General features: G+C 36.4%; 26 non-coding genes across 26 annotated transcripts; all 26 read left to right on the forward strand.

Moving 5' to 3' along the window:
• Nucleotides 1-26: 26 nt before the first annotated feature.
• On the forward strand, nt 27-108 carry TRNAL-UAG (transfer RNA leucine (anticodon UAG)). Its single transcript has one exon. It is a non-coding gene; the product is annotated as a tRNA-Leu (tRNA).
• A 735-nt stretch (nt 109-843) lies between these two features.
• Nucleotides 844-925, forward strand: TRNAL-AAG (transfer RNA leucine (anticodon AAG)). The gene has a single exon. It is a non-coding gene; the product is annotated as a tRNA-Leu (tRNA).
• Nucleotides 926-1,341: 416 nt separating this feature from the next.
• Nucleotides 1,342-1,423, forward strand: TRNAL-UAG (transfer RNA leucine (anticodon UAG)). Its single transcript has one exon. It is a non-coding gene; the product is annotated as a tRNA-Leu (tRNA).
• Nucleotides 1,424-3,176: 1,753 nt separating this feature from the next.
• TRNAL-UAG (transfer RNA leucine (anticodon UAG)) lies at nt 3,177-3,258 on the forward strand. Its single transcript has one exon. It is a non-coding gene; the product is annotated as a tRNA-Leu (tRNA).
• Nucleotides 3,259-4,515: 1,257 nt separating this feature from the next.
• Nucleotides 4,516-4,597, forward strand: TRNAL-AAG (transfer RNA leucine (anticodon AAG)). Its single transcript has one exon. It is a non-coding gene; the product is annotated as a tRNA-Leu (tRNA).
• Nucleotides 4,598-5,013: 416 nt separating this feature from the next.
• On the forward strand, nt 5,014-5,095 carry TRNAL-UAG (transfer RNA leucine (anticodon UAG)). Its single transcript has one exon. It is a non-coding gene; the product is annotated as a tRNA-Leu (tRNA).
• A 735-nt stretch (nt 5,096-5,830) lies between these two features.
• Nucleotides 5,831-5,912, forward strand: TRNAL-AAG (transfer RNA leucine (anticodon AAG)). The gene has a single exon. It is a non-coding gene; the product is annotated as a tRNA-Leu (tRNA).
• A 416-nt stretch (nt 5,913-6,328) lies between these two features.
• TRNAL-UAG (transfer RNA leucine (anticodon UAG)) lies at nt 6,329-6,410 on the forward strand. Its single transcript has one exon. It is a non-coding gene; the product is annotated as a tRNA-Leu (tRNA).
• Nucleotides 6,411-7,667: 1,257 nt separating this feature from the next.
• TRNAL-AAG (transfer RNA leucine (anticodon AAG)) lies at nt 7,668-7,749 on the forward strand. Its single transcript has one exon. It is a non-coding gene; the product is annotated as a tRNA-Leu (tRNA).
• Nucleotides 7,750-8,165: 416 nt separating this feature from the next.
• Nucleotides 8,166-8,247, forward strand: TRNAL-UAG (transfer RNA leucine (anticodon UAG)). The gene has a single exon. It is a non-coding gene; the product is annotated as a tRNA-Leu (tRNA).
• A 735-nt stretch (nt 8,248-8,982) lies between these two features.
• On the forward strand, nt 8,983-9,064 carry TRNAL-AAG (transfer RNA leucine (anticodon AAG)). The gene has a single exon. It is a non-coding gene; the product is annotated as a tRNA-Leu (tRNA).
• Nucleotides 9,065-9,480: 416 nt separating this feature from the next.
• TRNAL-UAG (transfer RNA leucine (anticodon UAG)) lies at nt 9,481-9,562 on the forward strand. Its single transcript has one exon. It is a non-coding gene; the product is annotated as a tRNA-Leu (tRNA).
• A 1,257-nt stretch (nt 9,563-10,819) lies between these two features.
• TRNAL-AAG (transfer RNA leucine (anticodon AAG)) lies at nt 10,820-10,901 on the forward strand. Its single transcript has one exon. It is a non-coding gene; the product is annotated as a tRNA-Leu (tRNA).
• Nucleotides 10,902-11,317: 416 nt separating this feature from the next.
• On the forward strand, nt 11,318-11,399 carry TRNAL-UAG (transfer RNA leucine (anticodon UAG)). Its single transcript has one exon. It is a non-coding gene; the product is annotated as a tRNA-Leu (tRNA).
• Nucleotides 11,400-12,656: 1,257 nt separating this feature from the next.
• Nucleotides 12,657-12,738, forward strand: TRNAL-AAG (transfer RNA leucine (anticodon AAG)). Its single transcript has one exon. It is a non-coding gene; the product is annotated as a tRNA-Leu (tRNA).
• Nucleotides 12,739-13,154: 416 nt separating this feature from the next.
• TRNAL-UAG (transfer RNA leucine (anticodon UAG)) lies at nt 13,155-13,236 on the forward strand. The gene has a single exon. It is a non-coding gene; the product is annotated as a tRNA-Leu (tRNA).
• A 735-nt stretch (nt 13,237-13,971) lies between these two features.
• On the forward strand, nt 13,972-14,053 carry TRNAL-AAG (transfer RNA leucine (anticodon AAG)). Its single transcript has one exon. It is a non-coding gene; the product is annotated as a tRNA-Leu (tRNA).
• A 416-nt stretch (nt 14,054-14,469) lies between these two features.
• On the forward strand, nt 14,470-14,551 carry TRNAL-UAG (transfer RNA leucine (anticodon UAG)). Its single transcript has one exon. It is a non-coding gene; the product is annotated as a tRNA-Leu (tRNA).
• A 1,257-nt stretch (nt 14,552-15,808) lies between these two features.
• On the forward strand, nt 15,809-15,890 carry TRNAL-AAG (transfer RNA leucine (anticodon AAG)). The gene has a single exon. It is a non-coding gene; the product is annotated as a tRNA-Leu (tRNA).
• A 416-nt stretch (nt 15,891-16,306) lies between these two features.
• TRNAL-UAG (transfer RNA leucine (anticodon UAG)) lies at nt 16,307-16,388 on the forward strand. The gene has a single exon. It is a non-coding gene; the product is annotated as a tRNA-Leu (tRNA).
• Nucleotides 16,389-17,623: 1,235 nt separating this feature from the next.
• Nucleotides 17,624-17,705, forward strand: TRNAL-UAG (transfer RNA leucine (anticodon UAG)). The gene has a single exon. It is a non-coding gene; the product is annotated as a tRNA-Leu (tRNA).
• A 1,257-nt stretch (nt 17,706-18,962) lies between these two features.
• TRNAL-AAG (transfer RNA leucine (anticodon AAG)) lies at nt 18,963-19,044 on the forward strand. The gene has a single exon. It is a non-coding gene; the product is annotated as a tRNA-Leu (tRNA).
• A 416-nt stretch (nt 19,045-19,460) lies between these two features.
• Nucleotides 19,461-19,542, forward strand: TRNAL-UAG (transfer RNA leucine (anticodon UAG)). The gene has a single exon. It is a non-coding gene; the product is annotated as a tRNA-Leu (tRNA).
• A 735-nt stretch (nt 19,543-20,277) lies between these two features.
• On the forward strand, nt 20,278-20,359 carry TRNAL-AAG (transfer RNA leucine (anticodon AAG)). The gene has a single exon. It is a non-coding gene; the product is annotated as a tRNA-Leu (tRNA).
• Nucleotides 20,360-20,775: 416 nt separating this feature from the next.
• On the forward strand, nt 20,776-20,857 carry TRNAL-UAG (transfer RNA leucine (anticodon UAG)). The gene has a single exon. It is a non-coding gene; the product is annotated as a tRNA-Leu (tRNA).
• Nucleotides 20,858-22,114: 1,257 nt separating this feature from the next.
• Nucleotides 22,115-22,196, forward strand: TRNAL-AAG (transfer RNA leucine (anticodon AAG)). The gene has a single exon. It is a non-coding gene; the product is annotated as a tRNA-Leu (tRNA).
• Nucleotides 22,197-22,487: the final 291 nt, after the last annotated feature.

A 22,487-nucleotide genomic window follows, 5' to 3' on the forward strand; every position in this document is an offset into this window, starting at 1 on the left:
AGAAACTATGAGTTACCTTTAAGTGTGGTAGCATGGCCGAGCGGTCTAAGGCGCTGGATTTAGGCTCCAGTCTCTTCGGAGGCGTGGGTTCAAATCCCACTGCTGCCATAATTATCTTCCAAAAACAAAATCAGTTATTTTCTCTTAAAGTTCAAATTCTATCTGGTGTATGATAGTTGCTGGGACAATTCAACAACAGAGTTCAAAAAAGTTTATCATATTTACTAGATACTTTTCAAAAATATTTCTAAAGACTGTAAAGACATAAAAATTAACGAAGTGATTACAATTGGATGCATTGGGCATCCTGGCATTCGGGAAGCTGCAAGTCAGAAAACTGATAGCAGAATCCCAAACACTGGTAAAACGACTGATTGTGGAACTCTGTCCTATGTGTAGGGGATGTTATGGTTCAATGGCAGGTGGTGGAGTAATGGTTAGGCACTAAGAAGGGAGGTTAAGAGTTTGAAACTATAGGAGTATGTTTAAGGTTAAGATGCTGATAGGAAGGGTCATGGTAAGATACTAAGAGGTTTTGGGGTTAGGCATTGGAAGGAAAAGAATTAAGGATAGGCTGCAGGTATGTTCAGTGTTAGAGTTAGGAGCTCGATGTTGAAAGTTAGAAGGCTTGCCTAGCAAGTGTCAGTATTGTGAGCATTGAGATGTCCCTAATATTGCAATGACCACCAGAAACCCAAGCACCAGTATCACGTACCTAACCCTAACCATATGTGAATGCTCTAATAAATCTCAATATGTTTTGTTACTTCATATAAAGTGAACAAAACACATTTAAATAATCATTTGATAGATCTTTGAGCCACATGAACACTGCACCCATGAGGTAGCATGGCCGAGCGGTCTAAGGCGCTGGATTAAGGCTCCAGTCTCTTCGGAGGCGTGGGTTCAAATCCCACTGCTGCCATATTTGTTATTGATATATATATTGTTAGAGGGTGATGTTTTCATTGTTCTATCCACAAGAATGTAATTCAATTAAAAAGTAAGTGTTCATCATCACATTGTTATAACAGCTAATTTCTTTCTTTGCTAACTTCCCAAAGCTGCCATATAAATTTTCCAAAGAAAATGTCAGTAATTGGTTTCAAAGTGGTAAACTCGACTAAAATGCAAATTAATTAAAAATTAACCATTTCTCATCTAGATTGCATGGCAACCAATATTCTTTTTAAAAAAATCTTTTCTCACTTATGTTAAGAGCATCTAAAATGCTTAACATAAAACATATTTTTACGTATTTCTTTAATACAACAACAACATTTTCTGTAATTCTAGTTCTAGATTCCAGACTGTGAGAAACTATGAGCTACTTTTAAGTGTGGTAGCATGGCCGAGCGGTCTAAGGCGCTGGATTTAGGCTCCAGTCTCTTCAGAGGCGTGGGTTCAAATCCCACTGCTGCCATAATTATCTTCCAAAAACAAAATCAGTTATTTTCTCTTAAAGTTCAAATTCTATCTGGTGTATGATAGTTGCTGGGACAATTCAACAACAGAGTTCAAAAAAGTTTATCATATTTAATAGATACTTTTCAAAAATATTTCTAAAGACTGTAAAGACATAAAAATTAACTTGAAGTGATTACAATTGGATGCATTGGGCATCCTGGCATTCGGGAAGCTGCAAGTCAGGAAACTGATAGCAGAATCCCAAACACTGGTAAAACGACTGATTTTGGAACTCTGTCCTATGTGTAGGGGATGTTATGGTTCAATGGCAGGTGGTGGGGTAATGGTTAGGCACTAAGAAGGGAGGTTAAGAGTTTGAAACTATAGGAGTATGTTTAAGGTTAAGATGCTGATAGGAAGGGTCATGGTAAGATACTAAGAGGTTTTGGGGTTAGGCATTGGAAGGAAAAGAATTAAGGATAGGCTGCAGGTATGTTCAGTGTTAGAGTTAGGAGCTCGATGTTGAAAGTTAGAAGGCTTGCCTAGCAAGTGTCAGTATTGTGAGCATTGAGATGTCCCTAATATTGCAATGACCACCAGAAACCCAAGCACCAGTATCACATACCTAACCCTAACCATATGTGAATGCTCTAATAAATCTCAATATGTTTTGTCAGTGATTGGTTTCAAAGTGGTAAACTCGACTAAAATGCAAATTAATAAAAAATTAACCATTTCTCATCTAGATTGCATGGCAACCAATATTCTTTTTAAAAAAAATCTTTTCTCACTTATGTTAAGAGCATCTAAAATGCTTAACATAAAACATATTTTTACGTATTTCTTTAATACAACAACAACATTTTCTGTAATTCTAGTTCTAGATTCCAGACTGTGAGAAACTATGAGTTACCTTTAAGTGTGGTAGCATGGATAGGAAGGGTCATGGTAAGATACTAAGAGGTTTTGGGGTTAGGCATGGAAGAAAAAGAATTAAGGATAGGCTGCAGGTATGTTCAGTGTTAAAGTTAGGGGCTCGATGTTGAAAGTTAGAAGGCTTACCTAGCAAGTGTCTGAATTGTGAGCATTGAGATGTCCCTAATATTGCAATGACCACCAGAAACACAAGCCCCAGTATCACGTACCTAACCCTAACCATATGTGAATGCTCTAATAAATCTCAATATGTTTTGTTACTTCATATAAAGTGAACAAAACACATTTAAATAATCATTTGATAGATCTTTGAGCCACATGAACACTGCACCCATGAGGTAGCATGGCCGAGCGGTCTAAGGCGCTGGATTAAGGCTCCAGTCTCTTCGGAGGCGTGGGTTCAAATCCCACTTCTGCCATATTTATTATTGATATATATTGTTAGAGGTTGATGTTTTCATTGTTCTATCCACAAGAATGCAATTCAATTAAAAAGTAAGTGTTCATCATCACATTGTTATAACAGCTAATTTCTTTCTTTGCTAACTTCCCAAAGCTGCCATATACATTTTCCAAAGAAAATGTCAGTGATTGGTTTCAAAGTGGTAAACTCGACTAAAATGCAAATTAATTAAAAATTAACCATTTCTCATCTAGATTGCATGGCAACCAATATTCTTTTTTAAAAAATCTTTTCTCACTTATGTTAAGAGCATCTAAAATGCTTAACATAAAACATATTTTTACGTATTTCTTTAATACAACAACAACATTTTCTGTAATTCTAGTTCTAGATTCCAGACTGTGAGAAACTATGAGCTACTTTTAAGTGTGGTAGCATGGCCGAGCGGTCTAAGGCGCTGGATTTAGGCTCCAGTCTCTTCAGAGGCGTGGGTTCAAATCCCACTGCTGCCATAATTATCTTCCAAAAACAAAATCAGTTATTTTCTCTTAAAGTTCAAATTCTATCTGGTGTATGATAGTTGCTGGGACAATTCAACAACAGAGTTCAAAAAAGTTTATCATATTTAATAGATACTTTTCAAAAATATTTCTAAAGACTGTAAAGACATAAAAATTAACTTGAAGTGATTACAATTGGATGCATTGGGCATCCTGGCATTCGGGAAGCTGCAAGTCAGGAAACTGATAGCAGAATCCCAAACACTGGTAAAACGACTGATTTTGGAACTCTGTCCTATGTGTAGGGGATGTTATGGTTCAATGGCAGGTGGTGGGGTAATGGTTAGGCACTAAGAAGGGAGGTTAAGAGTTTGAAACTATAGGAGTATGTTTAAGGTTAAGATGCTGATAGGAAGGGTCATGGTAAGATACTAAGAGGTTTTGGGGTTAGGCATTGGAAGGAAAAGAATTAAGGATAGGCTGCAGGTATGTTCAGTGTTAGAGTTAGGAGCTCGATGTTGAAAGTTAGAAGGCTTGCCTAGCAAGTGTCAGTATTGTGAGCATTGAGATGTCCCTAATATTGCAATGACCACCAGAAACCCAAACACCAGTATCACATACCTAACCCTAACCATATGTGAATGCTCTAATAAATCTCAATATGTTTTGTCAGTGATTGGTTTCAAAGTGGTAAACTCGACTAAAATGCAAATTAATAAAAAATTAACCATTTCTCATCTAGATTGCATGGCAACCAATATTCTTTTTAAAAAAAATCTTTTCTCACTTATGTTAAGAGCATCTAAAATGCTTAACATAAAACATATTTTTACGTATTTCTTTAATACAACAACAACATTTTCTGTAATTCTAGTTCTAGATTCCAGACTGTGAGAAACTATGAGTTACCTTTAAGTGTGGTAGCATGGATAGGAAGGGTCATGGTAAGATACTAAGAGGTTTTGGGGTTAGGCATGGAAGAAAAAGAATTAAGGATAGGCTGCAGGTATGTTCAGTGTTAAAGTTAGGGGCTCGATGTTGAAAGTTAGAAGGCTTACCTAGCAAGTGTCTGAATTGTGAGCATTGAGATGTCCCTAATATTGCAATGACCACCAGAAACACAAGCCCCAGTATCACGTACCTAACCCTAACCATATGTGAATGCTCTAATAAATCTCAATATGTTTTGTTACTTCATATAAAGTGAACAAAACACATTTAAATAATCATTTGATAGATCTTTGAGCCACATGAACACTGCACCCATGAGGTAGCATGGCCGAGCGGTCTAAGGCGCTGGATTAAGGCTCCAGTCTCTTCGGAGGCGTGGGTTCAAATCCCACTGCTGCCATATTTATTATTGATATATATTGTTAGAGGTTGATGTTTTCATTGTTCTATCCACAAGAATGCAATTCAATTAAAAAGTAAGTGTTCATCATCACATTGTTATAACAGCTAATTTCTTTCTTTGCTAACTTCCCAAAGCTGCCATATACATTTTCCAAAGAAAATGTCAGTGATTGGTTTCAAAGTGGTAAACTCGGCTAAAATGCAAATTAATTAAAAATTAACCATTTCTCATCTAGATTGCATGGCAACCAATATTCTTTTTTAAAAAAAATCTTTTCTCACTTATGTTAAGAGCAACTAAAATGCTTAACATAAAACATATTTTTACGTATTTCTTTAATACAACAACAACATTTTCTGTAATTCTAGTTCTAGATTCCAGACTGTGAGAAACTATGAGTTACCTTTAAGTGTGGTAGCATGGCCGAGCGGTCTAAGGCGCTGGATTTAGGCTCCAGTCTCTTCGGAGGCGTGGGTTCAAATCCCACTGCTGCCATAATTATCTTCCAAAAACAAAATCAGTTATTTTCTCTTAAAGTTCAAATTCTATCTGGTGTATGATAGTTGCTGGGACAATTCAACAACAGAGTTCAAAAAAGTTTATCATATTTACTAGATACTTTTCAAAAATATTTCTAAAGACTGTAAAGACATAAAAATTAACGAAGTGATTACAATTGGATGCATTGGGCATCCTGGCATTCGGGAAGCTGCAAGTCAGAAAACTGATAGCAGAATCCCAAACACTGGTAAAACGACTGATTGTGGAACTCTGTCCTATGTGTAGGGGATGTTATGGTTCAATGGCAGGTGGTGGAGTAATGGTTAGGCACTAAGAAGGGAGGTTAAGAGTTTGAAACTATAGGAGTATGTTTAAGGTTAAGATGCTGATAGGAAGGGTCATGGTAAGATACTAAGAGGTTTTGGGGTTAGGCATTGGAAGGAAAAGAATTAAGGATAGGCTGCAGGTATGTTCAGTGTTAGAGTTAGGAGCTCGATGTTGAAAGTTAGAAGGCTTGCCTAGCAAGTGTCAGTATTGTGAGCATTGAGATGTCCCTAATATTGCAATGACCACCAGAAACCCAAGCACCAGTATCACGTACCTAACCCTAACCATATGTGAATGCTCTAATAAATCTCAATATGTTTTGTTACTTCATATAAAGTGAACAAAACACATTTAAATAATCATTTGATAGATCTTTGAGCCACATGAACACTGCACCCATGAGGTAGCATGGCCGAGCGGTCTAAGGCGCTGGATTAAGGCTCCAGTCTCTTCGGAGGCGTGGGTTCAAATCCCACTGCTGCCATATTTGTTATTGATATATATATTGTTAGAGGGTGATGTTTTCATTGTTCTATCCACAAGAATGTAATTCAATTAAAAAGTAAGTGTTCATCATCACATTGTTATAACAGCTAATTTCTTTCTTTGCTAACTTCCCAAAGCTGCCATATAAATTTTCCAAAGAAAATGTCAGTAATTGGTTTCAAAGTGGTAAACTCGACTAAAATGCAAATTAATTAAAAATTAACCATTTCTCATCTAGATTGCATGGCAACCAATATTCTTTTTAAAAAAATCTTTTCTCACTTATGTTAAGAGCATCTAAAATGCTTAACATAAAACATATTTTTACGTATTTCTTTAATACAACAACAACATTTTCTGTAATTCTAGTTCTAGATTCCAGACTGTGAGAAACTATGAGCTACTTTTAAGTGTGGTAGCATGGCCGAGCGGTCTAAGGCGCTGGATTTAGGCTCCAGTCTCTTCAGAGGCGTGGGTTCAAATCCCACTGCTGCCATAATTATCTTCCAAAAACAAAATCAGTTATTTTCTCTTAAAGTTCAAATTCTATCTGGTGTATGATAGTTGCTGGGACAATTCAACAACAGAGTTCAAAAAAGTTTATCATATTTAATAGATACTTTTCAAAAATATTTCTAAAGACTGTAAAGACATAAAAATTAACTTGAAGTGATTACAATTGGATGCATTGGGCATCCTGGCATTCGGGAAGCTGCAAGTCAGGAAACTGATAGCAGAATCCCAAACACTGGTAAAACGACTGATTTTGGAACTCTGTCCTATGTGTAGGGGATGTTATGGTTCAATGGCAGGTGGTGGGGTAATGGTTAGGCACTAAGAAGGGAGGTTAAGAGTTTGAAACTATAGGAGTATGTTTAAGGTTAAGATGCTGATAGGAAGGGTCATGGTAAGATACTAAGAGGTTTTGGGGTTAGGCATTGGAAGGAAAAGAATTAAGGATAGGCTGCAGGTATGTTCAGTGTTAGAGTTAGGAGCTCGATGTTGAAAGTTAGAAGGCTTGCCTAGCAAGTGTCAGTATTGTGAGCATTGAGATGTCCCTAATATTGCAATGACCACCAGAAACCCAAGCACCAGTATCACATACCTAACCCTAACCATATGTGAATGCTCTAATAAATCTCAATATGTTTTGTCAGTGATTGGTTTCAAAGTGGTAAACTCGACTAAAATGCAAATTAATAAAAAATTAACCATTTCTCATCTAGATTGCATGGCAACCAATATTCTTTTTAAAAAAAATCTTTTCTCACTTATGTTAAGAGCATCTAAAATGCTTAACATAAAACATATTTTTACGTATTTCTTTAATACAACAACAACATTTTCTGTAATTCTAGTTCTAGATTCCAGACTGTGAGAAACTATGAGTTACCTTTAAGTGTGGTAGCATGGATAGGAAGGGTCATGGTAAGATACTAAGAGGTTTTGGGGTTAGGCATGGAAGAAAAAGAATTAAGGATAGGCTGCAGGTATGTTCAGTGTTAAAGTTAGGGGCTCGATGTTGAAAGTTAGAAGGCTTACCTAGCAAGTGTCTGAATTGTGAGCATTGAGATGTCCCTAATATTGCAATGACCACCAGAAACACAAGCCCCAGTATCACGTACCTAACCCTAACCATATGTGAATGCTCTAATAAATCTCAATATGTTTTGTTACTTCATATAAAGTGAACAAAACACATTTAAATAATCATTTGATAGATCTTTGAGCCACATGAACACTGCACCCATGAGGTAGCATGGCCGAGCGGTCTAAGGCGCTGGATTAAGGCTCCAGTCTCTTCGGAGGCGTGGGTTCAAATCCCACTGCTGCCATATTTATTATTGATATATATTGTTAGAGGTTGATGTTTTCATTGTTCTATCCACAAGAATGCAATTCAATTAAAAAGTAAGTGTTCATCATCACATTGTTATAACAGCTAATTTCTTTCTTTGCTAACTTCCCAAAGCTGCCATATACATTTTCCAAAGAAAATGTCAGTGATTGGTTTCAAAGTGGTAAACTCGGCTAAAATGCAAATTAATTAAAAATTAACCATTTCTCATCTAGATTGCATGGCAACCAATATTCTTTTTTTAAAAAAATCTTTTCTCACTTATGTTAAGAGCAACTAAAATGCTTAACATAAAACATATTTTTACGTATTTCTTTAATACAACAACAACATTTTCTGTAATTCTAGTTCTAGATTCCAGACTGTGAGAAACTATGAGTTACCTTTAAGTGTGGTAGCATGGCCGAGCGGTCTAAGGCGCTGGATTTAGGCTCCAGTCTCTTCGGAGGCGTGGGTTCAAATCCCACTGCTGCCATAATTATCTTCCAAAAACAAAATCAGTTATTTTCTCTTAAAGTTCAAATTCTATCTGGTGTATGATAGTTGCTGGGACAATTCAACAACAGAGTTCAAAAAAGTTTATCATATTTACTAGATACTTTTCAAAAATATTTCTAAAGACTGTAAAGACATAAAAATTAACGAAGTGATTACAATTGGATGCATTGGGCATCCTGGCATTCGGGAAGCTGCAAGTCAGAAAACTGATAGCAGAATCCCAAACACTGGTAAAACGACTGATTTTGGAACTCTGTCCTATGTGTAGGGGATGTTATGGTTCAATGGCAGGTGGTGGGGTAATGGTTAGGCACTAAGAAGGGAGGTTAAGAGTTTGAAACTATAGGAGTATGTTTAAGGTTAAGATGCTGATAGGAAGGGTCATGGTAAGATACTAAGAGGTTTTGGGGTTAGGCATTGGAAGGAAAAGAATTAAGGATAGGCTGCAGGTATGTTCAGTGTTAGAGTTAGGAGCTCGATGTTGAAAGTTAGAAGGCTTGCCTAGCAAGTGTCAGTATTGTGAGCATTGAGATGTCCCTAATATTGCAATGACCACCAGAAACCCAAGCACCAGTATCACGTACCTAACCCTAACCATATGTGAATGCTCTAATAAATCTCAATATGTTTTGTTACTTCATATAAAGTGAACAAAACACATTTAAATAATCATTTGATAGATCTTTGAGCCACATGAACACTGCACCCATGAGGTAGCATGGCCGAGCGGTCTAAGGCGCTGGATTAAGGCTCCAGTCTCTTCGGAGGCGTGGGTTCAAATCCCACTGCTGCCATATTTGTTATTGATATATATATTGTTAGAGGTTGATGTTTTCATTGTTCTATCCACAAGAATGTAATTCAATTAAAAAGTAAGTGTTCATCATCACATTGTTATAACAGCTAATTTCTTTCTTTGCTAACTTCCCAAAGCTGCCATATAAATTTTCCAAAGAAAATGTCAGTAATTGGTTTCAAAGTGGTAAACTCGACTAAAATGCAAATTAATTAAAAATTAACCATTTCTCATCTAGATTGCATGGCAACCAATATTCTTTTTAAAAAAATCTTTTCTCACTTATGTTAAGAGCATCTAAAATGCTTAACATAAAACATATTTTTACGTATTTCTTTAATACAACAACAACATTTTCTGTAATTCTAGTTCTAGATTCCAGACTGTGAGAAACTATGAGCTACTTTTAAGTGTGGTAGCATGGCCGAGCGGTCTAAGGCGCTGGATTTAGGCTCCAGTCTCTTCAGAGGCGTGGGTTCAAATCCCACTGCTGCCATAATTATCTTCCAAAAACAAAATCAGTTATTTTCTCTTAAAGTTCAAATTCTATCTGGTGTATGATAGTTGCTGGGACAATTCAACAACAGAGTTCAAAAAAGTTTATCATATTTAATAGATACTTTTCAAAAATATTTCTAAAGACTGTAAAGACATAAAAATTAACTTGAAGTGATTACAATTGGATGCATTGGGCATCCTGGCATTCGGGAAGCTGCAAGTCAGGAAACTGATAGCAGAATCCCAAACACTGGTAAAACGACTGATTTTGGAACTCTGTCCTATGTGTAGGGGATGTTATGGTTCAATGGCAGGTGGTGGGGTAATGGTTAGGCACTAAGAAGGGAGGTTAAGAGTTTGAAACTATAGGAGTATGTTTAAGGTTAAGATGCTGATAGGAAGGGTCATGGTAAGATACTAAGAGGTTTTGGGGTTAGGCATTGGAAGGAAAAGAATTAAGGATAGGCTGCAGGTATGTTCAGTGTTAGAGTTAGGAGCTCGATGTTGAAAGTTAGAAGGCTTGCCTAGCAAGTGTCAGTATTGTGAGCATTGAGATGTCCCTAATATTGCAATGACCACCAGAAACCCAAGCACCAGTATCACATACCTAACCCTAACCATATGTGAATGCTCTAATAAATCTCAATATGTTTTGTCAGTGATTGGTTTCAAAGTGGTAAACTCGACTAAAATGCAAATTAATAAAAAATTAACCATTTCTCATCTAGATTGCATGGCAACCAATATTCTTTTTAAAAAAAATCTTTTCTCACTTATGTTAAGAGCATCTAAAATGCTTAACATAAAACATATTTTTACGTATTTCTTTAATACAACAACAACATTTTCTGTAATTCTAGTTCTAGATTCCAGACTGTGAGAAACTATGAGTTACCTTTAAGTGTGGTAGCATGGATAGGAAGGGTCATGGTAAGATACTAAGAGGTTTTGGGGTTAGGCATGGAAGAAAAAGAATTAAGGATAGGCTGCAGGTATGTTCAGTGTTAAAGTTAGGGGCTCGATGTTGAAAGTTAGAAGGCTTACCTAGCAAGTGTCTGAATTGTGAGCATTGAGATGTCCCTAATATTGCAATGACCACCAGAAACACAAGCCCCAGTATCACGTACCTAACCCTAACCATATGTGAATGCTCTAATAAATCTCAATATGTTTTGTTACTTCATATAAAGTGAACAAAACACATTTAAATAATCATTTGATAGATCTTTGAGCCACATGAACACTGCACCCATGAGGTAGCATGGCCGAGCGGTCTAAGGCGCTGGATTAAGGCTCCAGTCTCTTCGGAGGCGTGGGTTCAAATCCCACTGCTGCCATATTTATTATTGATATATATTGTTAGAGGTTGATGTTTTCATTGTTCTATCCACAAGAATGCAATTCAATTAAAAAGTAAGTGTTCATCATCACATTGTTATAACAGCTAATTTCTTTCTTTGCTAACTTCCCAAAGCTGCCATATACATTTTCCAAAGAAAATGTCAGTGATTGGTTTCAAAGTGGTAAACTCGGCTAAAATGCAAATTAATTAAAAATTAACCATTTCTCATCTAGATTGCATGGCAACCAATATTCTTTTTTAAAAAAAATCTTTTCTCACTTATGTTAAGAGCAACTAAAATGCTTAACATAAAACATATTTTTACGTATTTCTTTAATACAACAACAACATTTTCTGTAATTCTAGTTCTAGATTCCAGACTGTGAGAAACTATGAGTTACCTTTAAGTGTGGTAGCATGGCCGAGTGGTCTAAGGCGCTGGATTTAGGCTCCAGTCTCTTCGGAGGCGTGGGTTCAAATCCCACTGCTGCCATAATTATCTTCCAAAAACAAAATCAGTTATTTTCTCTTAAAGTTCAAATTCTATCTGGTGTATGATAGTTGCTGGGACAATTCAACAACAGAGTTCAAAAAAGTTTATCATATTTAATAGATACTTTTCAAAAATATTTCTAAAGACTGTAAAGACATAAAAATTAACTTGAAGTGATTACAATTGGATGCATTGGGCATCCTGGCATTCGGGAAGCTGCAAGTCAGGAAACTGATAGCAGAATCCCAAACACTGGTAAAACGACTGATTTTGGAACTCTGTCCTATGTGTAGGGGATGTTATGGTTCAATGGCAGGTGGTGGGGTAATGGTTAGGCACTAAGAAGGGAGGTTAAGAGTTTGAAACTATAGGAGTATGTTTAAGGTTAAGATGCTGATAGGAAGGGTCATGGTAAGATACTAAGAGGTTTTGGGGTTAGGCATTGGAAGGAAAAGAATTAAGGATAGGCTGCAGGTATGTTCAGTGTTAGAGTTAGGAGCTCGATGTTGAAAGTTAGAAGGCTTGCCTAGCAAGTGTCAGTATTGTGAGCATTGAGATGTCCCTAATATTGCAATGACCACCAGAAACCCAAGCACCAGTATCACATACCTAACCCTAACCATATGTGAATGCTCTAATAAATCTCAATATGTTTTGTCAGTGATTGGTTTCAAAGTGGTAAACTCGACTAAAATGCAAATTAATAAAAAATTAACCATTTCTCATCTAGATTGCATGGCAACCAATATTCTTTTTAAAAAAAATCTTTTCTCACTTATGTTAAGAGCATCTAAAATGCTTAACATAAAACATATTTTTACGTATTTCTTTAATACAACAACAACATTTTCTGTAATTCTAGTTCTAGATTCCAGACTGTGAGAAACTATGAGTTACCTTTAAGTGTGGTAGCATGGATAGGAAGGGTCATGGTAAGATACTAAGAGGTTTTGGGGTTAGGCATGGAAGAAAAAGAATTAAGGATAGGCTGCAGGTATGTTCAGTGTTAAAGTTAGGGGCTCGATGTTGAAAGTTAGAAGGCTTACCTAGCAAGTGTCTGAATTGTGAGCATTGAGATGTCCCTAATATTGCAATGACCACCAGAAACACAAGCCCCAGTATCACGTACCTAACCCTAACCATATGTGAATGCTCTAATAAATCTCAATATGTTTTGTTACTTCATATAAAGTGAACAAAACACATTTAAATAATCATTTGATAGATCTTTGAGCCACATGAACACTGCACCCATGCGGTAGCATGGCCGAGCGGTCTAAGGCGCTGGATTAAGGCTCCAGTCTCTTCGGAGGCGTGGGTTCAAATCCCACTGCTGCCATATTTATTATTGATATATATTGTTAGAGGTTGATGTTTTCATTGTTCTATCCACAAGAATGCAATTCAATTAAAAAGTAAGTGTTCATCATCACATTGTTATAACAGCTAATTTCTTTCTTTGCTAACTTCCCAAAGCTGCCATATACATTTTCCAAAGAAAATGTCAGTGATTGGTTTCAAAGTGGTAAACTCGGCTAAAATGCAAATTAATTAAAAATTAACCATTTCTCATCTAGATTGCATGGCAACCAATATTCTTTTTTAAAAAAAATCTTTTCTCACTTATGTTAAGAGCAACTAAAATGCTTAACATAAAACATATTTTTACGTATTTCTTTAATACAACAACAACATTTTCTGTAATTCTAGTTCTAGATTCCAGACTGTGAGAAACTATGAGTTACCTTTAAGTGTGGTAGCATGGCCGAGCGGTCTAAGGCGCTGGATTTAGGCTCCAGTCTCTTCGGAGGCGTGGGTTCAAATCCCACTGCTGCCATAATTATCTTCCAAAAACAAAATCAGTTATTTTCTCTTAAAGTTCAAATTCTATCTGGTGTATGATAGTTGCTGGGACAATTCAACAACAGAGTTCAAAAAAGTTTATCATATTTACTAGATACTTTTCAAAAATATTTCTAAAGACTGTAAAGACATAAAAATTAACGAAGTGATTACAATTGGATGCATTGGGCATCCTGGCATTCGGGAAGCTGCAAGTCAGAAAACTGATAGCAGAATCCCAAACACTGGTAAAACGACTGATTGTGGAACTCTGTCCTATGTGTAGGGGATGTTATGGTTCAATGGCAGGTGGTGGAGTAATGGTTAGGCACTAAGAAGGGAGGTTAAGAGTTTGAAACTATAGGAGTATGTTTAAGGTTAAGATGCTGATAGGAAGGGTCATGGTAAGATACTAAGAGGTTTTGGGGTTAGGCATTGGAAGGAAAAGAATTAAGGATAGGCTGCAGGTATGTTCAGTGTTAGAGTTAGGAGCTCGATGTTGAAAGTTAGAAGGCTTGCCTAGCAAGTGTCAGTATTGTGAGCATTGAGATGTCCCTAATATTGCAATGACCACCAGAAACCCAAGCACCAGTATCACGTACCTAACCCTAACCATATGTGAATGCTCTAATAAATCTCAATATGTTTTGTTACTTCATATAAAGTGAACAAAACACATTTAAATAATCATTTGATAGATCTTTGAGCCACATGAACACTGCACCCATGAGGTAGCATGGCCGAGCGGTCTAAGGCGCTGGATTAAGGCTCCAGTCTCTTCGGAGGCGTGGGTTCAAATCCCACTGCTGCCATATTTGTTATTGATATTTATATTGTTAGAGGTTGATGTTTTCATTGTTCTATCCACAAGAATGTAATTCAATTAAAAAGTAAGTGTTCATCATCACATTGTTATAACAGCTAATTTCTTTCTTTGCTAACTTCCCAAAGCTGCCATATAAATTTTCCAAAGAAAATGTCAGTAATTGGTTTCAAAGTGGTAAACTCGACTAAAATGCAAATTAATTAAAAATTAACCATTTCTCATCTAGATTGCATGGCAACCAATATTCTTTTTAAAAAAATCTTTTCTCACTTATGTTAAGAGCATCTAAAATGCTTAACATAAAACATATTTTTACGTATTTCTTTAATACAACAACAACATTTTCTGTAATTCTAGTTCTAGATTCCAGACTGTGAGAAACTATGAGCTACTTTTAAGTGTGGTAGCATGGCCGAGCGGTCTAAGGCGCTGGATTTAGGCTCCAGTCTCTTCAGAGGCGTGGGTTCAAATCCCACTGCTGCCATAATTATCTTCCAAAAACAAAATCAGTTATTTTCTCTTAAAGTTCAAATTCTATCTGGTGTATGATAGTTGCTGGGACAATTCAACAACAGAGTTCAAAAAAGTTTATCATATTTAATAGATACTTTTCAAAAATATTTCTAAAGACTGTAAAGACATAAAAATTAACTTGAAGTGATTACAATTGGATGCATTGGGCATCCTGGCATTCGGGAAGCTGCAAGTCAGGAAACTGATAGCAGAATCCCAAACACTGGTAAAACGACTGATTTTGGAACTCTGTCCTATGTGTAGGGGATGTTATGGTTCAATGGCAGGTGGTGGGGTAATGGTTAGGCACTAAGAAGGGAGGTTAAGAGTTTGAAACTATAGGAGTATGTTTAAGGTTAAGATGCTGATAGGAAGGGTCATGGTAAGATACTAAGAGGTTTTGGGGTTAGGCATTGGAAGGAAAAGAATTAAGGATAGGCTGCAGGTATGTTCAGTGTTAGAGTTAGGAGCTCGATGTTGAAAGTTAGAAGGCTTGCCTAGCAAGTGTCAGTATTGTGAGCATTGAGATGTCCCTAATATTGCAATGACCACCAGAAACCCAAGCACCAGTATCACATACCTAACCCTAACCATATGTGAATGCTCTAATAAATCTCAATATGTTTTGTCAGTGATTGGTTTCAAAGTGGTAAACTCGACTAAAATGCAAATTAATAAAAAATTAACCATTTCTCATCTAGATTGCATGGCAACCAATATTCTTTTTAAAAAAAATCTTTTCTCACTTATGTTAAGAGCATCTAAAATGCTTAACATAAAACATATTTTTACGTATTTCTTTAATACAACAACAACATTTTCTGTAATTCTAGTTCTAGATTCCAGACTGTGAGAAACTATGAGTTACCTTGAAGTGTGGTAGCATGGATAGGAAGGGTCATGGTAAGATACTAAGAGGTTTTGGGGTTAGGCATGGAAGAAAAAGAATTAAGGATAGGCTGCAGGTATGTTCAGTGTTAAAGTTAGGGGCTCGATGTTGAAAGTTAGAAGGCTTACCTAGCAAGTGTCTGAATTGTGAGCATTGAGATGTCCCTAATATTGCAATGACCACCAGAAACACAAGCCCCAGTATCACGTACCTAACCCTAACCATATGTGAATGCTCTAATAAATCTCAATATGTTTTGTTACTTCATATAAAGTGAACAAAACACATTTAAATAATCATTTGATAGATCTTTGAGCCACATGAACACTTCACCCATGAGGTAGCATGGCCGAGCGGTCTAAGGCGCTGGATTAAGGCTCCAGTCTCTTCGGAGGCGTGGGTTCAAATCCCACTGCTGCCATATTTATTATTGATATATATTGTTAGAGGTTGATGTTTTCATTGTTCTATCCACAAGAATGCAATTCAATTAAAAAGTAAGTGTTCATCATCACATTGTTATAACAGCTAATTTCTTTCTTTGCTAACTTCCCAAAGCTGCCATATACATTTTCCAAAGAAAATGTCAGTGATTGGTTTCAAAGTGGTAAACTCGGCTAAAATGCAAATTAATTCAAAATTAACCATTTCTCATCTAGATTGCATGGCAACCAATATTCTTTTTTAAAAAAAATCTTTTCTCACTTATGTTAAGAGCAACTAAAATGCTTAACATAAAACATATTTTTACGTATTTCTTTAATACAACAACAACATTTTCTGTAATTCTAGTTCTAGATTCCAGACTGTGAGAAACTATGAGTTACCTCTAAGTGTGGTAGCATGGCCGAGCGGTCTAAGGCGCTGGATTTAGGCTCCAGTCTCTTCGGAGGCGTGGGTTCAAATCCCACTGCTGCCATAATTATCTTCCAAAAACAAAATCAGTTATTTTCTCTTAAAGTTCAAATTCTATCTGGTGTATGATAGTTGCTGGGACAATTCAACAACAGAGTTCAAAAAAGTTTATCATATTTAATAGATACTTTTCAAAAATATTTCTAAAGACTGTAAAGACATAAAAATTAACTTGAAGTGATTACAATTGGATGCATTGGGCATCCTGGCATTCGGGAAGCTGCAAGTCAGGAAACTGATAGCAGAATCCCAAACACTGGTAAAACGACTGATTTTGGAACTCTGTCCTATGTGTAGGGGATGTTATGGTTCAATGGCAGGTGGTGGGGTAATGGTTAGGCACTAAGAAGGAAGGTTAAGAGTTTGAAACTATAGGAGTATGTTTAAGGTTAAGATGCTGATAGGAAGGGTCATGGTAAGATACTAAGAGGTTTTGGGGTTAGGCATTGGAAGGAAAAGAATTAAGGATAGGCTGCAGGTATGTTCAGTGTTAGAGTTAGGAGCTCGATGTTGAAAGTTAGAAGGCTTGCCTAGCAAGTGTCAGTATTGTGAGCATTGAGATGTCCCTAATATTGCAATGACCACCAGAAACCCAAGCACCAGTATCACATACCTAACCCTAACCATATGTGAATGCTCTAATAAATCTCAATATGTTTTGTTACTTCATATAAAGTGAACAAAACACATTTAAATAATCATTTGATAGATCTTTGAGCCACATGAACACTGCACCCATGAGGTAGCATGGCCGAGCGGTCTAAGGCGCTGGATTAAGGCTCCAGTCTCTTCGGAGGCGTGAGTTCAAATCCCACTGCTGCCATATTTGTTATTGATATATATATTGTTAGAGGTTGATGTTTTCATTGTTCTATCCACAAGAATGTAATTCAATTAAAAAGTAAGTGTTCATCATCACATTGTTATAACAGCTAATTTCTTTCTTTGCTAACTTCCCAAAGCTGCCATATAAATTTTCCAAAGAAAATGTCAGTAATTGGTTTCAAAGTGGTAAACTCGACTAAAATGCAAATTAATTAAAAATTAACCATTTCTCATCTAGATTGCATGGCAACCAATATTCTTTTTAAAAAAATCTTTTCTCACTTATGTTAAGAGCATCTAAAATGCTTAACATAAAACATATTTTTACGTATTTCTTTAATACAACAACAACATTTTCTGTAATTCTAGTTCTAGATTCCAGACTGTGAGAAACTATGAGTTACCTTTAAGTGTGGTAGCATGGCCGAGCGGTCTAAGGCGCTGGATTTAGGCTCCAGTCTCTTCGGAGGCGTGGGTTCAAATCCCACTGCTGCCATAATTATCTTCCAAAAACAAAATCAGTTATTTTCTCTTAAAGTTCAAATTCTATCTGGTGTATGATAGTTGCTGGGACAATTCAACAACAGAGTTCAAAAAAGTTTATCATATTTACTAGATACTTTTCAAAAATATTTCTAAAGACTGTAGAGACATAAAAATTAACTTGAAGTGATTACAATTGGATGCATTGGGCATCCTGGCATTCGGGAAGCTGCAAGTCAGGAAACTGATAGCAGAATCCCAAACACTGGTAAAACGACTGATTTTGGAACTCTGTCCTATGTGTAGGGGATGTTATGGTTCAATGGCAGGTGGTGGGGTAATGGTTAGGCACTAAGAAGGGAGGTTAAGAGTTTGAAACTATAGGAGTATGTTTAAGGTTAAGATGCTGATAGGAAGGGTCATGGTAAGATACTAAGAGGTTTTGGGGTTAGGCATTGGAAGGAAAAGAATTAAGGATAGGCTGCAGGTATGTTCAGTGTTAGAGTTAGGAGCTCGATGTTGAAAGTTAGAAGGCTTGCCTAGCAAGTGTCAGTATTGTGAGCATTGAGATGTCCCTAATATTGCAATGACCACCAGAAACCCAAGCACCAGTATCACATACCTAACCCTAACCATATGTGAATGCTCTAATAAATCTCAATATGTTTTGTCAGTGATTGGTTTCAAAGTGGTAAACTCGACTAAAATGCAAATTAATAAAAAATTAACCATTTCTCATCTAGATTGCATGGCAACCAATATTCTTTTTAAAAAAAATCTTTTCTCACTTATGTTAAGAGCATCTAAAATGCTTAACATAAAACATATTTTTACGTATTTCTTTAATACAACAACAACATTTTCTGTAATTCTAGTTCTAGATTCCAGACTGTGAGAAACTATGAGTTACCTTTAAGTGTGGTAGCATGGATAGGAAGGGTCATGGTAAGATACTAAGAGGTTTTGGGGTTAGGCATGGAAGAAAAAGAATTAAGGATAGGCTGCAGGTATGTTCAGTGTTAAAGTTAGGGGCTCGATGTTGAAAGTTAGAAGGCTTACCTAGCAAGTGTCTGAATTGTGAGCATTGAGATGTCCCTAATATTGCAATGACCACCAGAAACACAAGCCCCAGTATCACGTACCTAACCCTAACCATATGTGAATGCTCTAATAAATCTCAATATGTTTTGTTACTTCATATAAAGTGAACAAAACACATTTAAATAATCATTTGATAGATCTTTGAGCCACATGAACACTGCACCCATGAGGTAGCATGGCCGAGCGGTCTAAGGCGCTGGATTAAGGCTCCAGTCTCTTCGGAGGCGTGGGTTCAAATCCCACTGCTGCCATATTTATTATTGATATATATTGTTAGAGGTTGATGTTTTCATTGTTCTATCCACAAGAATGCAATTCAATTAAAAAGTAAGTGTTCATCATCACATTGTTATAACAGCTAATTTCTTTCTTTGCTAACTTCCCAAAGCTGCCATATACATTTTCCAAAGAAAATGTCAGTGATTGGTTTCAAAGTGGTAAACTCGGCTAAAATGCAAATTAATTCAAAATTAACCATTTCTCATCTAGATTGCATGGCAACCAATATTCTTTTTTAAAAAAAATCTTTTCTCACTTATGTTAAGAGCAACTAAAATGCTTAACATAAAACATATTTTTACGTATTTCTTTAATACAACAACAACATTTTCTGTAATTCTAGTTCTAGATTCCAGACTGTGAGAAACTATGAGTTACCTTTAAGTGTGGTAGCATGGCCGAGCGGTCTAAGGCGCTGGATTTAGGCTCCAGTCTCTTCGGAGGCGTGGGTTCAAATCCCACTGCTGCCATAATTATCTTCCAAAAACAAAATCAGTTATTTTCTCTTAAAGTTCAAATTCTATCTGGTGTATGATAGTTGCTGGGACAATTCAACAACAGAGTTCAAAAAAGTTTATCATATTTACTAGATACTTTTCAAAAATATTTCTAAAGACTGTAAAGACATAAAAATTAACGAAGTGATTACAATTGGATGCATTGGGCATCCTGGCATTCGGGAAGCTGCAAGTCAGAAAACTGATAGCAGAATCCCAAACACTGGTAAAACGACTGATTGTGGAACTCTGTCCTATGTGTAGGGGATGTTATGGTTCAATGGCAGGTGGTGGAGTAATGGTTAGGCACTAAGAAGGGAGGTTAAGAGTTTGAAACTATAGGAGTATGTTTAAGGTTAAGATGCTGATAGGAAGGGTCATGGTAAGATACTAAGAGGTTTTGGGGTTAGGCATTGGAAGGAAAAGAATTAAGGATAGGCTGCAGGTATGTTCAGTGTTAGAGTTAGGAGCTCGATGTTGAAAGTTAGAAGGCTTGCCTAGCAAGTGTCAGTATTGTGAGCATTGAGATGTCCCTAATATTGCAATGACCACCAGAAACCCAAGCACCAGTATCACGTACCTAACCCTAACCATATGTGAATGCTCTAATAAATCTCAATATGTTTTGTTACTTCATATAAAGTGAACAAAACACATTTAAATAATCATTTGATAGATCTTTGAGCCACATGAACACTGCACCCATGAGGTAGCATGGCCGAGCGGTCTAAGGCGCTGGATTAAGGCTCCAGTCTCTTCGGAGGCGTGGGTTCAAATCCCACTGCTGCCATATTTGTTATTGATATTTATATTGTTAGAGGTTGATGTTTTCATTGTTCTATCCACAAGAATGTAATTCAATTAAAAAGTAAGTGTTCATCATCACATTGTTATAACAGCTAATTTCTTTCTTTGCTAACTTCCCAAAGCTGCCATATAAATTTTCCAAAGAAAATGTCAGTAATTGGTTTCAAAGTGGTAAACTCGACTAAAATGCAAATTAATTAAAAATTAACCATTTCTCATCTAGATTGCATGGCAACCAATATTCTTTTTAAAAAAATCTTTTCTCACTTATGTTAAGAGCATCTAAAATGCTTAACATAAAACATATTTTTACGTATTTCTTTAATACAACAACAACATTTTCTGTAATTCTAGTTCTAGATTCCAGACTGTGAGAAACTATGAGCTACTTTTAAGTGTGGTAGCATGGCCGAGCGGTCTAAGGCGCTGGATTTAGGCTCCAGTCTCTTCAGAGGCGTGGGTTCAAATCCCACTGCTGCCATAATTATCTTCCAAAAACAAAATCAGTTATTTTCTCTTAAAGTTCAAATTCTATCTGGTGTATGATAGTTGCTGGGACAATTCAACAACAGAGTTCAAAAAAGTTTATCATATTTAATAGATACTTTTCAAAAATATTTCTAAAGACTGTAAAGACATAAAAATTAACTTGAAGTGATTACAATTGGATGCATTGGGCATCCTGGCATTCGGGAAGCTGCAAGTCAGGAAACTGATAGCAGAATCCCAAACACTGGTAAAACGACTGATTTTGGAACTCTGTCCTATGTGTAGGGGATGTTATGGTTCAATGGCAGGTGGTGGGGTAATGGTTAGGCACTAAGAAGGGAGGTTAAGAGTTTGAAACTATAGGAGTATGTTTAAGGTTAAGATGCTGATAGGAAGGGTCATGGTAAGATACTAAGAGGTTTTGGGGTTAGGCATTGGAAGGAAAAGAATTAAGGATAGGCTGCAGGTATGTTCAGTGTTAGAGTTAGGAGCTCGATGTTGAAAGTTAGAAGGCTTGCCTAGCAAGTGTCAGTATTGTGAGCATTGAGATGTCCCTAATATTGCAATGACCACCAGAAACCCAAGCACCAGTATCACATACCTAACCCTAACCATATGTGAATGCTCTAATAAATCTCAATATGTTTTGTCAGTGATTGGTTTCAAAGTGGTAAACTCGACTAAAATGCAAATTAATAAAAAATTAACCATTTCTCATCTAGATTGCATGGCAACCAATATTCTTTTTAAAAAAAATCTTTTCTCACTTATGTTAAGAGCATCTAAAATGCTTAACATAAAACATATTTTTACGTATTTCTTTAATACAACAACAACATTTTCTGTAATTCTAGTTCTAGATTCCAGACTGTGAGAAACTATGAGTTACCTTTAAGTGTGGTAGCATGGATAGGAAGGGTCATGGTAAGATACTAAGAGGTTTTGGGGTTAGGCATGGAAGAAAAAGAATTAAGGATAGGCTGCAGGTATGTTCAGTGTTAAAGTTAGGGGCTCGATGTTGAAAGTTAGAAGGCTTACCTAGCAAGTGTCTGAATTGTGAGCATTGAGATGTCCCTAATATTGCAATGACCACCAGAAACACAAGCCCCAGTATCACGTACCTAACCCTAACCATATGTGAATGCTCTAATAAATCTCAATATGTTTTGTTACTTCATATAAAGTGAACAAAACACATTTAAATAATCATTTGATAGATCTTTGAGCCACATGAACACTGCACCCATGAGGTAGCATGGCCGAGCGGTCTAAGGCGCTGGATTAAGGCTCCAGTCTCTTCGGAGGCGTGGGTTCAAATCCCACTGCTGCCATATTTATTATTGATATATATTGTTAGAGGTTGATGTTTTCATTGTTCTATCCACAAGAATGCAATTCAATTAAAAAGTAAGTGTTCATCATCACATTGTTATAACAGCTAATTTCTTTCTTTGCTAACTTCCCAAAGCTGCCATATACATTTTCCAAAGAAAATGTCAGTGATTGGTTTCAAAGTGGTAAACTCGGCTAAAATGCAAATTAATTCAAAATTAACCATTTCTCATCTAGATTGCATGGCAACCAATATTCTTTTTTAAAAAAAATCTTTTCTCACTTATGTT

This window comes from Crinia signifera, chromosome 6 (genome assembly GCF_055691185.1).
Source record: "Crinia signifera chromosome 6, ASM5569118v1, whole genome shotgun sequence".
NCBI lineage: Eukaryota > Metazoa > Chordata > Amphibia > Anura > Myobatrachidae > Crinia > Crinia signifera.